This window comes from Lolium perenne, chromosome 2 (assembly GCF_019359855.2).
Source record: "Lolium perenne isolate Kyuss_39 chromosome 2, Kyuss_2.0, whole genome shotgun sequence".
NCBI lineage: Eukaryota > Viridiplantae > Streptophyta > Magnoliopsida > Poales > Poaceae > Lolium > Lolium perenne.
In genome coordinates this window covers 132,430,259-132,445,999 of record NC_067245.2, presented here as the reverse complement: position 1 = coordinate 132,445,999, position 15,741 = coordinate 132,430,259, and positions in this window count along the sequence as shown.

Sequence of the window (15,741 nt, the reverse complement as noted above, 5' to 3'; positions counted from 1 at the left end):
TGCATGCAGCGCTGGTACGTTGCACCAGCGTTGCGCAAACCGAAAGGCATAGTAACATAGCAATAAGCCCCGTGCGGGGTGATAAACGCAGTTTTTATTTGATTTTCCTTTTTCAAGGGAATTTGGTGGAAACCAGAATAGGCATCCAGGAACGACAGCAGTTCACATCCAGCAGTGGAATCAATCACTTGATCGATCCGGGGTAAAGGGAAAGGATCTTTCGGACAAGCCTTGTTCAGGTTGGTATAGTCGATGCACATGCGCCACACCTTTGGAGCTTTTGCTTCAAGGTTCTCCTCTTTTTTCTTTTCGACCAGCACCGGATTGGCTAGCCACTCAGTATGCAGTACTTCCACGATGAAACCGGCAACTAACAACTTTGTCACCTCTTCTCCAGTAATCTTTCTCCTGTCTTCAGCAAACCGGCGCAACGGCTGCCTTACCAGCTTCGCATCCTTCCGGATATTCAGATAGTGCTCAGCCAACTCCCTCGGAACACCTACCAAGTCATCAGTGGACCTGGCGAAGATATTCCGATTCTCACCGAGGAAGTTGACGAGCGCGCTTTCCTATGCCTCACTGAGACCGGCACCAGTACGAACGGTGCGCTCAGGGTAAGCCGGGTCCAGCACGATGTCTTTTGTTTCCTTGGTTGGCTTGAACGCCGGTGTGCCAAGGTTGCCACTCATTGCAGCTAAGCTCAACTGTGAGGACTGAGCCAGCGCAACCGCAGTTTGCATTCTCCTTTTTTTTCTTCTGCGATTACCAACGATTCGGCCAGATTTGATCCGGCGGAAGCGGTTTCCAGCGAGATCTTGTAGTTTCCTACCACGGTCAAGGGTCCAGACGGTGCCGGCATCTTCATCTTGAGATATGTCGTATGAGTTGAGGCCATAAATGATGCCAATGCCGGTCTCCCCAGCAGCGCATGGTAAGGACTGTCTAAGTCCACCACTTCGAACAGAACATTTTCCACCCGGCAATTGTCTCGTCCTCCAAACGACACATCCACCCGGACTTTTCCCATGGGCGATCAGGACAAACCCGGAACGATTCCGTGGAACGTAGTGTGAGTTGGTTGCAGCATGTTTTCAGTAATTCCCAGCGTACGCATGGTGTGCCGGTACATAATGTTTATGCTACTTCCATTGTCAATCAGCACCTTGCTGAACCGCACTCGAGCTGTTGGCCCATGCATGATAGGGTCCACAACAAGAGCATAACCACCCGGATTAGGCATGATTTTTGGATGATCCTTGAACGACCTGGTGATTTCCTGATCTGACCACAGCATGTACCTTGGTACTGCCGGCATCACTGCATTCACTTCCATGGAGCGTCGGTATAAGCTTTGCTTGTCGGTTGGCTCAGTAACGAACACAACACAACACATGTCCGGATCCTGGTAAACATTCCGCCCCAAAGGTGCCGGTGGTGGCGGTTGGCCATTGCCATCACCCACCTGATGAACTTGCTGGTGCTGCTGCCGGTTTGGCTGAGGCTGTCCGGTAGAGCATTTGCTCCGGTAAGCGGTGGTGGTGGTGGTAAGGGATGCTGATGCAGCATATCTTGCGACGGTGGAAGTATCGTGGTACAGCCTTGTGCTTGCGCATCTTTTACTGCGCCTTTCAGCATCAGGTACTTGGTCCAAGAACAATCCTTCGTCAAATGGTTAGACGGATTAGCCGGATTCGGTGTGTGCCACCGACAAGGTTGGTCCATAGCTGCTTCCATGGTATATTTTGCATGTTCTTGCCAGTTCTTTTTCTGGCCCCAGGGTTTCTTTTCGACCCATTGTTTTTTAGGACCCGCCCACGGCTGCGATCTGGTATTTTGCCTCTAGCTGCCGCTGGCAGCAGAATTCTCTTGCACAGCAGCAACTTGCTGCGGACCGTACCTCCGATCCGGGAATTCTTCCCTTCTTTTGTTGTGCCGGTTATCCCGGTACTGATCTTGGCGCGGTTGGCTTGTTTGTGCTAGCTCTGCCTGCACTGCCGGTTGCATTGGGTCTCCCAATGCGTAGCTATCCGCCACACGTATCATTTCTGACAAAGTTGCCAGCATGTTCCTCTGTAGCTTTTGCCACAGAGGTGAACCTCTTCTGCACCCGTTGCAAAACCAAGCTATGGCTAGCGCTTCGATTACCCCTTCACAGGAGTTCCTTGTGGAGTTCCACCGGGTCAAGTAATCCCGATCTGTTTTGTTCGGACGCTGCGTGCATAGAGCAAGCTGTTGTGGTCTGTTTGGCCTCCGGTAGGTACTGCTGAAGTTGCTCACGAAAGCTTCCTCAAAGTCCAGCCAGCCGTTTATGCTTCCTGCCGGCAAGTTGTTTAGCCAGATGCACGCTGGTCCTACCATGAAAGACGGTACAATTCTCACGGCCCAGCGCCGGTTTCCTCCACCAGCGACGGTTCCTCCGCCTCCGGCAACGTAAACTGCGGTCACGTAATCCGCAAGTCAGTCTTCCGGCTTAGTGCTACCATCATACGTTTTTGTATCGCGGGGCAACGTAAAGTTGCGAACCGGTGGTTCCTCTTTCATGATAAGCGGGCCAAAACATTTGGGACCCGGTGGACCTTCTTCCTCAGCCATCTCAGACAAATACATCCTATCTAGCCTGTGCCTCGCATCCCGGTCTGGTAGGCATCTTTCTCCCAACCTTTCCCCTAAAGGGTTCCGGTAGGTTCCGAATCTTTCGGTTGCTGAGTTGGCTTCATCGTATCTTTCCGGTACCGCGGCCCTTGCCTACCGGTACCTTGGCGGAGGCATTTCCTCCTCTGCATAAGCAGCTCTTGGTACGCGATAATTTTGCCTGGTTTCACCTCTACCGGCATACTCATCTCGGGCGTAGCCGTATCTGGCGTAGCCACGATCTGCCCCTTGGCTTTTTCTACCGGCCTCATGTCGCCCGGCTTGTTGTTTTCCGGCAAGAACCGAATCGTACACAGTCATCTGCTGCGCATTCACCTCTTTTTCTTTTCTCCTGTCCGGATGGGGAGACGATGCCTGCCCTTGGGACTTGCTTCCGGCATTCTTTGTTGAATGCACAGATTTCGAAGCCGCAGCCTTGTTCAGCATGGCTAGCTGCTCAGCATTTTGCTGCTCGATGGTATCAAGCAGCTCCCTGACACGCTCTTGCTGTTTTGCCAGAGCATCTCCAGAAAGCGATTCACACAGCTCTACTGCAGCCTTAGCAGCTTTTATGGTTTTATCCGGACTGCTATACTTAGGTTTCTCTACCATGCTCAACGATGCAGAAGTGCTTTTTCCGGTAAGAATCTCCTTACGCAAATCCTGATCTAGGTTGCGAGCTCTAAGCCGGTTTTCCGGTATCCTTGCAGCCTGAGCGCTAACAGAAGCAAAGCCATGGGCAGCATTATACTCACGTAGGGTTAGGTTCAGCTCGCGCTGCGCCCAAACGATGTCGGCGCCGTTCGCGAATAGCTTCTGGCATTGCGCCTCCAGCTCTGCCTGAGCCACTGCCGGGTCGATGTTCTGCGCGATGGGCGTAGCGAGGACACTCATGGCCGCTTGGAGTGGAGTCTCCGGTGGTGGTGCGGAAGCTCCCGCAGCTTCCTGGTCGCGCTCGGTCAGCGGCTTGGCCGTGCGCGCGGACTTTGTCCGGCCAGCGCCTTCCGCCGTAGCTCCCTTGTCGGCATCGCCCGCGCCAACGACCAGCACCTCGACGCTGCCGGCGGCGCGGTCGCTGCGAAACGCAGATCTTGGCGGGTCCGGAGCCACCAGCACCGGCGACAGGCACTGGCGCTCGGGGACGGTGCCGTAGTAGACGACGATGCTCCCGAACTCGATGATGCGGCCATTCTTGGGGAACTTGCCTCCGTTGGAGAAGCAGCCCGTGTTGTCGTTGATGAAGCGCATGTCGCGGATGCGGTTGACGAGCGCGGTGACGACGCGCTCGCCGCCGACGGTGAGGAGGCCCCCCCCGAATATGAACTCCAGCAAGCGCCACTGCTGGCCCCACGGTGGGAGCCAACTGTCGTCGTGGTGAACAGACAGATGCCATGGGATGGCTTATCTTGGGGCCGAATGGACGCTAGGGGATTAGGGGGAGGATTTTTGTTATGGATGGAGAGGTTTCCGGATGGATTCCTCAAGAACTTGGCCTTGGCCGAAGGAAGAAGATGATGAACTCAAGAACGAGAACAGCACTAGATCTCTCTATTTCTTCTTCACAAGTGCTTACAAGTTTCTGTCTTCGTAACCTAGAATCACGCAACGTGCCCGCGAAGGGCTGTGCCCCCTCTCCTTATATAGGGGAGAGGGTGGCTTACAAGGGAAGGAACCCTAGAAACCCTAATGGGATCTTTGACTAGACAAACTACTTTACAAAGCTACTTTAGCTACCGGTGATGCCGGTATGCCTTTAATCAGAAGTCGTGACATCCTCCGGCACCTTTTACGTCATCCTTTGCCTTTGGCGTCATGGCTTCGATTAAAGCTGAAGTGCTTCGCTCATCTTTGTCTTCTAGCTCTGGAGAGCATCTTTGACTGGTCATTGCCGACGTGCTACAGTGCAGCCTGTACCGGTTATTCCGGTACACTCTTAGTTAGTTCCGGTATCCCCCTTCTTGGGATACCGGTATGATTCTCTGAATCAACTTCTGCTATCTGGAACAACCTTTAAACTGGTACTTTGATGGCCTAACCATCCGGTTTGGCATGCCTTTGGCATACCGGGGGTCATCCCCCTAAATACTTCTTCACTCAGAAGGAACTGAACATGTGACAGAAAAGATGGCTCGAATTAATCAAGGATTATGATCTAACCATCAACTACACTCTAGGAAAAGCTAACATTGTAGCGGATGCTTTAAGTCGAAAGAGTACCAGAGGAGTGGAACAAGAAATAGCACCGGAGTTGAAGAAGGAAATAAGCCAAGCACAGATACAACTTTGGGAGAAGGAAGCACATGAAGGACTATCAACACTACAAGTTGCAGATGAATTAAGTGTAAACTTAAGGAATGAGATTATCATGGGTCAACTTGATGATCCATTCAACTTAGAAGAAATGAGAAGGATTGATGAAGGAAGACTATCAGAATTCCATCGAGGAGAGTCTGGATCGCTATGGTTCTAGAAAAGGATTTGCGTTCCAAATAATGCGGAGATCAAGGAAGTTATACTTTGGGAAGCTCATCAAACACCGTATTCAATCCATCCAGGAAGTACAAAGATGTACACGGATCTAAAAGAGTTGTTCGGGTGGATTAACATGAATAGAGAAATTGCACAATATGTGGCCGAATGCCATACTTGCCAAAGGGTCAAGGTAGAACATCAAAGTCCAGCAGGACCATTACAACCTTTACCAATCCCAGAATGGAAATGGGAAGAGATAGGAATGGATTTCATCACCGTACTATGATACGTCTCCGACGTATCGATAATTTCTTATGTTCCATGCCACATTATTGATGATATCTACATGTTTTATGCACACTTTATGTCATATTCGTGCATTTTCTGGAACTAACCTATTAACAAGATGCCGAAGTGCCGATTCTTTGTTTTCTGCTGTTTTTGGTTTCAGAAATCCTAGTAAGGAAATATTCTCGGAATCGGACGAAATCAACGCCCAGGGTCCTATTTTGCCACAAAGCTTCCAGAAGACCGAAGAGGAGACGAAGTGGGGCCACGAGGTGGCCAGACTATAGGGCGGCGCGGCCCAGGTCTTGGCCGCGCCGACCTGTAGTGTGGGCCCCTCATGACGCCCCTTGACCTGCCCTTCCGCCTACAAATAGCCTTCATCGCGAAACCCCCAGTACCGAGAGCCACGATACGGAAAACCTTCCAGAGACGCCGCCGCCGCCAATCCCATCTCGGGGGATTCAGGAGATCGCCTCCGGCACCCTGCCGGAGAGGGGAATCATCTCCCGGAGGACTCTGCACCGCCATGGTCGCCTCCGGAGTGATGTGTGAGTAGTCTACCCCTGGACTATGGGTCCATAGCAGTAGCTAGATGGTTGTCTTCTCCCCATTGTGCTTAATTGTCGGGTCTTGTGAGCTACCGAACATGATCAAGATCATCTATCTGTAATTCGATATGATGTGTTTGTTGGGATCCGATGAATAGAGAATACTTGTTATGTTGATTATCAATTTATATCTATGTGTTGTTTATGATCTTGCATGCTCTCCGTTACTAGTAGATGCTCTGGCCAAGTAGATGCTTGTAACTCCAAGAGGGAGTATTTATGCTCGATAGTGGGTTCATGTCTCCGTGAATCTGGGGGAGTGACAGAAACCTCTAAGGTTATGGATGTGCTGCTGCCACTAGGGATAAAACATTGGTGCTATGTTCGAGGATGTAGTTACTGATTACATTACGCGCAATACTTAATGCAATTGTCTGTTGTTAGCAACTTAATACTGGAGGGGGTTCGGATGATAACCTGAAGGTGGACTTTTTAGGCATAGATGCATGCTGGATAGCGGTCTATGTACTTTGTCGTAATGCCCAATTAAATCTCACAATACTCATCATAATATGTATGTGCATGGTCATGCCCTCTTTATTTGTCAATTGCCCAACTGTAATTTGTTCACCCAACATGCTGTTTATCTTATGCGAGAGACACCTCTAGTGAACTGTGGACCCCGGTCCAATTCTCTATACTGAAATACAATCTACTGCAATACCTGTTCTACTGTTTTCTGCAAACAATCATCATCCACACTATACATCTAATCCTTTGTTACAGCAAGCCGGTGAGATTGACAACCTCGCTGTTTCGTTGGGGCAAAGTACTTGGTTTTTGTTGTGCAGGTTCCACGTTGGCGCCGGAATCCCTGGTGTTGCGCCGCACTACATCTCGCCGCCATCAACCTTCAACGTGCTTCTTGGCTCCTACTGGTTCGATAAACCTTGGTTTCTAACTGAGGGAAACTTACTGCTGTACGCATCACACCTTCCACTTGGGGTTCCCAACGGTCGCGTGCTGTACGCGTGTCAAGCTCTTTTTCTGGCGCCGTTGCCGGGGAGATCAAGACACGCTGCAAGGGGAGTCTCCACATCGCAATCTCTTTACTTTGTTTTTGTCTTGCTTAGTTTTATTTACTACTTTGTTTGCTGCACTAAATCAAAATACAAAAAAATTAGTTGCTAGTTTTACTTTATTTACTGTCTTGCACTCTATATCAAAAACACAAAAAAAATTAGTTACTTGTTTTACTTTACTTAATTCCATGCATGCTTTTATTTCACTAGTTAGGCTTAATGGAAAACAACAAAAATATTAGAGATCTTTATAGTATTTATCTTGAGTTAGGAGGTGTTTGAAGAAAAAATTAAAAAACCCATGGAACTTTGTTTGCAAAATAGTTGTAGCAATGTTATTGGCATGAACTCTTTGAACACTATTATTGCTAACGCTATGGAAGAATTTAAGCTTGGGGAAGCTGGTTTTGATGAGCATGATATTTTTAGTCCCCCAAGCATGGAGGAGAAAATTTACTTTGATGACACTTTGCCTCCCATTTATGATGATAGTGGTATTTTGGTGCCACCTACTATTGAGGATAAAGTTTATTATGATTATACTATGCCTCCTACATTTGATGATTATGGTGATGAGAATAATAATGATAGCTACTTTGTTGAATTTGCTCCCACTACAATTAATAAGAATGACTATGCTTATGTTGGGAGTAGTAATTATTTTATGCATGAGACTCATGATAAGAATGCTTTATGTGATAGCTATATTGTTGAGTTTGTTCATGATCCTACTGGAAATTATTATGAGAGAGGAAAATATGGTTGTAGAAATTTTCATGTTACTAAAATACCTCTCTATATGCTGAAATTTTTGAAGTTACACTTGTTTTGTCTTCCTATGCTATTCACTTTGTTCTTCATTGACTTGTTTATTTACAAGATTCCTTTTCATAGGAAGCATGTTAGGTTTAAATTTGTTTTGAATTTGCCTCTTGATGCTCTCTTTTGCTTCAAATACTATTTCTTGCGAGTGCATCATTAAAACTGCTGAGCCCATCTTAATGGCTATAAAGAAAAGCGCTTATGGGAGACAACCCATATTTTTTACTACAGTACTTTGTTTTTATTTTGTGTCTTGGAAGTTGTTTACTACTGTAGCAACCTCTCCTTATCTTAGTTTAGTGTTTTGTTGTGCCAAGTAAAGTCGTTGATAGTAAAGTTCATACTAGATTTGGATTACTGCGCAGAAACAGATTTCTTTGCTGTCACGAATCTGGGCAAAATTCTCTGTAGGTAACTCAGAAAATTATGCCAATTTACGTGAGTTATCCTCAGATATGTACGCAACTTTCATTCAATTTGAGCATTTTCATTTGAGCAAGTCTGGTGCCTCAATAAAATTCGTCAATACGAACTGTTCTGTTTTGACAGATTCTGCCTTTTATTTCGCATTGCCTGTTTTGTTATGTTCGATGGATATTTTGATTCCATTGACTTTCAGTAGCTTTGTGCAATGTCCAGAAGTGTTAAGAATGATTATGTCACCTCTGAACATGTATATTTTGATTGTGCACTAACCCTCTAATGAGTTGTTCTAAGTTTGGTGTGGAGGAAGTTTTCAAGGATCAAGAGAGGGAGATGATACAACATGATCAAGGAGAGTGAAAGCTCTAAGCTTGGGGATGCCCCGGTGGTTCACCCCTGCATATATCAAGAAGACTCAAGCGTCTAAGCTTGGGGATGCCCAAGGCATCCCCCTCTTCATCGACAACATTATCAGGTTCCTCCCCTGAAACTATATTTTTATTCCATCACAGCTTATGTGCTTTTCTTGGAGCGTCGGTTTGTTTTTGTTTTTGTTTTGTTTGAATAAAATGGATCCTAGCATTCACTTTGTAGGAGAGAGACACGCTCCGCTGTAGCATATGGACAAGTATGTCCTTAGGCTCTACTCATAATATTCATGGCGAAGTTTCTTCTTCGTTAAATTGTTATATGGTTGGAATTGGAAAATGATACATGTAGTAATTTGCTAAAATGTCTTGGATAATGTGATACTTGGCAATTGTTGAGCTCATGTTTAAGCTCTTGCATCATATACTTTGCACCCATTAATGAAGAAATACATAGATCATGCTAAAATTTGGTTTGCATATTTGGTCTCTCTAAAGTCTAGATAATTTCTAGTATTGAGTTTGAACAACAAGGAAGACGGTGTAGAGTCTTATAATGTTTACTATATGTCTTTTATGTGAGTTTTGCTGCACCGCTTCATCCTTGTGTTTGTTTCAAATAGCCTGGCTAGCCTAAACCTTGTATCGAGAGGGAATACTTCTCATGCATCCAAAATACTTGAGCCAACCACTATGCCATTTGTGTCCACCATACCTACCTACTACATGGTATTTCTCCGCCATTCCAAAGTAAATTGCTTGAGTGCTACCTTTAAATTTCTATCCTCTACCTTTACAATATATAGCTCATGGGACAAATAGCTTAAAAACTATTGTGGTATTGAATATGTACTTATGCACTTTATCTCTTATTAAGTTGCTCGTTGTGCGATAACCATGTTCCTGGGGACGCCATCAACTACTCTTTGTTGAATATCATGTGAGTTGCTATGCATGTTCGTCTTGTCTGAAGTAAGGGCGATCTACCACCTTATGGTTAGAGCGTGCATATTGTTAGAGAAGAACATTGGGCCGCTAACTAAAGCCATGATCCATGGTGGAAGTTTCAGTTTTGGACATATATCCTCAATCTCATATGAGAAAATTAATTGTTGCTACATGCTTATGCATAAAAGAGGAGTCCATTATCTGTTGTCTATGTTGTCCCGGTAAGGATGTCTAAGTTGAGAATAATCAATAGCGAGAAATCCAATGCGAGCTTTCTCCTTAGACCTTTGTACAGGCGGCATAGAGGTACCCCTTTGTGACACTTGGTTAAAACATGTGCATTGCGATAATCCCGGTAGTCCAAGCTAATTAGGACAAGGTGCGGGCACTATTAGTATACTATGCATGAGGCTTGCAACTTGTAAGATATAATTTACATGATACATATGCTTTATTACTACCGTTGACAAAAAAATTTCTTGTTTTCAAAATCAAAGCTCTAGCACAAATATAGCAATCGATGCTTTCCTCTTTGAAGGACCATTCTTTTACTTTTACTGTTAAGTCAGTTCACCTATTTCATCTCCACCTCAAGAAGCAAACACTTGTGTGAACTGTGCATTGATTCCTACATACTTGCATATTGCACTTATTGTATTACTCTATGTTGACAATATCCGTGAGATATACATGTTATAAGTTGAAAGCAACCGCTGAAACTTCATCTTCCTTTGTGTTGCTTCAATGCTTTTACTATGAATTATTGCTTTATGAGTTAACTCTTATGCAAGACTTATTGATGCTTGTCTTGAAGTACTATTCATGAAAAGTCTTTGCTATATGATTCACTTGTTTACTCATGTCATATACATTGTTTTGATCGCTGCATTCACTACATATGCTTTACAAATAGTATGATCAAGATTATGATGGCATGTCACTCCAGAAATTATCTTTGTTTATCGTTTACCTGCTCGGGACGAGCAGGAACTAAGCTTGGGGATGCTGATACGTCTCCGACGTATCGATAATTTCTTATGTTCCATGCCACATTATTGATGATATCTACATGTTTTATGCACACTTTATGTCATATTCGTGCATTTTCTGGAACTAACCTATTAACAAGATGCCGAAGTGCCAGTTGCTGTTTTCTGCTGTTTTTGGTTTCAGAAATCCTAGTCAGGAAATATTCTCGGAATTGGACGAAATCAACGCCCAGGGTCCTATTTTGCCACGAAGCTTCCAGAAGACCGAAGAGGAGACGAAGTGGGGCCACGAGGTGGCCAGACTATAGGGCGGCGCGGCCCAGGTCTTGGCCGCGCCGACCTGTAGTGTGGGCCCCTCGTGACGCCCCTTGACCTGCCCTTCCGCCTACAAATAGCCTTCGTCGCGAAACCCCCAGTACCGAGAGCCACGATACGGAAAACCTTCCAGAGACGCCGCCGCCGCCGATCCCATCTCGGGGGATTCAGGAGATCGCCTCCGGCACCCTGCCGGAGAGGGGAATCATCTCCCGGAGGACTCTACGCCGCCATGGTCGCCTCCGGAGTGATGTGTGAGTAGTCTACCCCTGTACTATGGGTCCATAGCAGTAGCTAGATGGTTGTCTTCTCCCCATTGTGCTTAATTGTCGGGTCTTGTGAGCTGCCGAACATGATCAAGATCATCTATCTGTAATTCTATATGTTGTGTTTGTTGGGATCCGATGAATAGAGAATACTTGTTATGTTGATTATCAATTTATATCTATGTGTTGTTTATGATCTTGCTTGCTCTCCGTTACTAGTAGATGCTCTGGCCAAGTAGATGCTTGTAACTCCAAGAGGGAGTATTTATGCTCGATAGTGGGTTCATGTCTCCGTGAATCTGGGGGAGTGACAGAAACCTCTAAGGTTATGGATGTGCTGTTGCCACTAGGGATAAAACATTGGTGCTATGTTCGAGGATGTAGTTACTGATTACATTACGCGCAATACTTAATGCAATTGTCTGTTGTTAGCAACTTAATACTGGAGGGGGTTCGGATGATAAACTGAAGGTGGACTTTTTAGGCATAGATGCATGCTGGATTGCGGTCTATGTACTTTGTCGTAATGCCCAATTAAATCTCACAATACTCATCATAATATGTATGTGCATGGTCATGCCCTCTTTATTTGTCAATTGCCCAACTGTAATTTGTTCACCCAACATGCTGTTTATCTTATGAGAGAGACACCTCTAGTGAACTGTGGACCCCGGTCCAATTCTCTATACTGAAATACAATCTACTGCAATACATGTTCTACTGTTTTCTGCAAACAATCATCATCCACACTATACATCTAATCCTTTGTTACAGCAAGCCGGTGAGATTGACAACCTCGCTGTTTCGTTGGGGCAAAGTACTTGGTTTGTGTTGTGCAGGTTCCACGTTGGCGCCGGAATCCCTGGTGTTGCGCCGCACTACATCTCGCCGCCATCAACCTTCAACGTGCTTCTTGGCTCCTACTGGTTCGATAAACCTTGGTTTCTAACCGAGGGAAACTTACTGCTGTACGCATCACACCTTCCACTTGGGGTTCCCAACGGTCGCGTGCTGTACGCGTGTCAGACTACCCATGACAAATAAAAAGAAGGATATGATATGGGTAATCGTGGACCGGCTGACGAAAAGTGCACACTTCTTAGAAGTAAATCAACAAGATAGAGGTGAGAAGCTCATAGATCTATACATCAAAGAGATAGTAAGTAAACATGGAGTTCCCAAGAAAATAGTATCAGATCGAGGATCTGTGTTCACCTCAGCTTTCTGGAAGCAACTTCATGAAGCTTTAGGATCCAAATTGGACTACAACATAGCTTATCATCCTCAGACGGGAGGACAAACGGGGAGGACAAACCAGATACTGGAAGATATGCTTAGGGCTTGTGCCCTAGACTTCGGAGGATCATGGGAGGAACACTTACCACTAGCAGAGTTTTCTTACAACAATATCTATCAAAGCAGCATCAAGATGGCACCATTTGAAGCTCTGTACGGAAGGAAGTGTAGGTCACCTATCTGTTGGTACGAGGCAGGTTGAAGTAAGGAGTTTGATCCAGATTATGTGAAGGAGAAGCAACAGATAATTGATGTGATAAGGGACAGACTCAAGATAGCCCAAAGCCGACAGAAGAGTTATGCAGACCAAAAGAGAAGGACATGGGAACCAAAAGTTGGAGACATGGTATACCTTAAAGTAAGCCCGATAAAAGGTCTCCAGAGATTCGGAGTAAAGGGGAAGCTTAGCCCTAGATACATCGGAACTTTTAAAATACTAAGTCAGAACCGAGGGGTAGCCTTTGAATTGGATCTACCGGGAAGATTAGCCTAGGTACACAACCTGTTCCATGTGTCACAACTCAGAAAATGTTTAAAGACACCAGATGAGCCAGTATCTCATGACGAGTCAGATCTTCAGCCAGACTTGACTTATATCGAGAAGCCAGCCAAGATCCTCGAGGAGAACTGGAAACAACTCAGGAATAGAGCTATTAAGTATTGAAAAATACAATGGAAGCATCATCCTGAGAGAGAAGCCACCTGGTAAAAAGAGGAAGATTTGAGGAAGTCATACCCAGAACTGTTCAGGTATTACAACCACAACTTCGGGACGAAGTTTCTTTAAGGGGGAAAGGCTGTAATATCCCAGGTTTAGAGACGATCAAGTGGTAGAATTTAGGAAGGGATGTGCATTGCATCGTAAAATCTGGGGAAATTTCACGCTTTTATAGAAAAACTGCATCGAGGGGGGACAAGTTTCTCTCTCGAGACCATATAGGATTAGGGTTTCGAGAGTGTGATAAACTTGGACCTAACTAAACTCAATTAGGGTTTTCGAGAAGAGAGGGGAACATATATCATCTCAACTTAAATTGTATGATTGAATTGTAACATGTTGTGTTTTAATTTCAAAATTCAAACATTAAACAAGAATATTATAATCCAAATTTGGATAATTCAATAAACAAGTGAATAAATAAGAATTTGAAACAATAGAAATTATAAGTAAAGCTCATTAGAGAAAACCTTGAGCTTTATTGATTACCACACAATATACATTGTCATTTACAATATTCCAATTGGATTATGAATATTACAATTCATTACAGAAATTGAATAATGGAAAATAGAAAATGAAAATTACAAGGTAATGTAAATGGCTAAACTAGACAAATAAATCCTCATAGATTGCTTGATCAACACTTGATCCAGCTCTTCTTGATCACCAAATGTATCCGTGCAATCAAAGACAGAAAACAATAAGCAAAATTAGGCCAAGTGGTAAAACCACTTGGCAAGTTAGCAAATAAAGGAAAATGGAGAGGATATGATCAGGGATCAGCCGAGCTGATCCAGAAGTAGCACAAGTCCCAACCAGAAGCACACAGGCAGCTCACAAGGAGTGATGCATGCTTAACAGCACACAAGACCAGGGAAGAGTCACCAAAGTGACCAACTTTGTTGTCGACCAACAGAGCAAGGTGAAGCTCATATAAAACCTTTTCACCAAGCCAAAACCCTAACAGCTCATCGATAGAGTCTCCAAGGGTAAGAACAGCAAGAACAGGAAGAACATCCAGAGTTGTTCAACCTCTCCAAAACCAACAGAAATTAATCAAGCCAAGCCAGCAGGAGGAGCAGGGCAAGCCTTGATCAATTTCCAGAAGCAAAACCTCTACATCAGCAACTAATCTAGGAGCTGGAGTGAGGTATACCATATGATCATGAGCAAGCACATGTTTTCTCATAGATAAGCATACACATGCATCACATAAGCAAAGAAGGGTAGAAACCCGCAAAGTCATTTGGTGCCAGCAAACAAGTGATCTAGCTAGAAGGAAATCACCAAGGGAACATTGGTTATGTCAACACATTGACATAACCAAAGAAATCCATCACGGATGGATCCTATCTAGCCAGCCAGATTCACAAAGCACACATATAGCTTGCTAAACCATCAGATTATTGGACAATTATTTGTCCAGTGTTATTTCAACATCAAATATCCTAGCAACCCATGGAATATTACCAGGAATAGTGCACAGAAGTATCCAATAGAGGTAGGAGCAACCATTTCCAGCAGACCAAGTCTGCTAGGGTCACAACAGCTACCTAGCTACACAGAAAAGCCTATTGAAGCATCACATCATCACCCAATAGGGTTCACCATGAGCTAGGGTACCCAACCAGTGGTTGGCATCCCTCTAGCTCCATTAAAGCAATTCATGAGATCCTTACTGCAAAGCAATTCACATCATTTATCCACTAAATCAAACCAGGCAACACAGATAAATGAAATATACAAGTTAATCATGTATTAGCGCCTTGCATATGATCCAATGGATCACTGCAAGCATCAACAAGTGTTGGGCAAGTAAGAGCATACTCCAACACATGCTTGATTACCACACAGACTCAAAAAAGGAGCATCAGTGAGCCACAAGTCATAGCACATCAGTCAATCACCAAGCAACTGGTGATCACATGATCACCAGGATTTGACAGTGCATGCAGGAGCATGCTAGAGCCAAGCCTAGCAATAACAACAGTATAAGAATTGAACTCATGCAAATACATGTGTAACATCCCAAATTTTAAAACAAAGAAGAAAATGATTTTTTGGATTACTTTCTCTTATGTGCATAGTGTTCATACATGTGTGTGGAGTTTTTAACCTACATGTTTGTTTGAAGTTTTAAACAAGTTCAAAACCCTAAAACCCTACCCTTTTCAAAACCCAAGAGGAACAAATAAAAATAAAATAAGATAAAAGGTGCGGCATATGTGGGCTTATGGCCATTTCTACAAATAATGGCCTATGCCCTATTTACCTTACCTAAATGATTGTGAACCATTATCAAACCTAACCTAACCCTCAATAAACCATAAACAAGGACCTTGAAAAAAAAAACAAAACAAAAAAATGGAATTCACATATGAGGCTATGGCCATATTTGCAAATCTTTAACCTAGGCAATTTTACTTTGTGCCAATGGTTTGGAACCATAACTAAACACTAAATAACACCTTTTGGATCAAGGAAGCACAAATCAAATCAAAGGAAATATCAAAACCAAGTTACATGTGATAATGGTCACATGTGACAATTTTAACATCTTACCCTCTTTGAG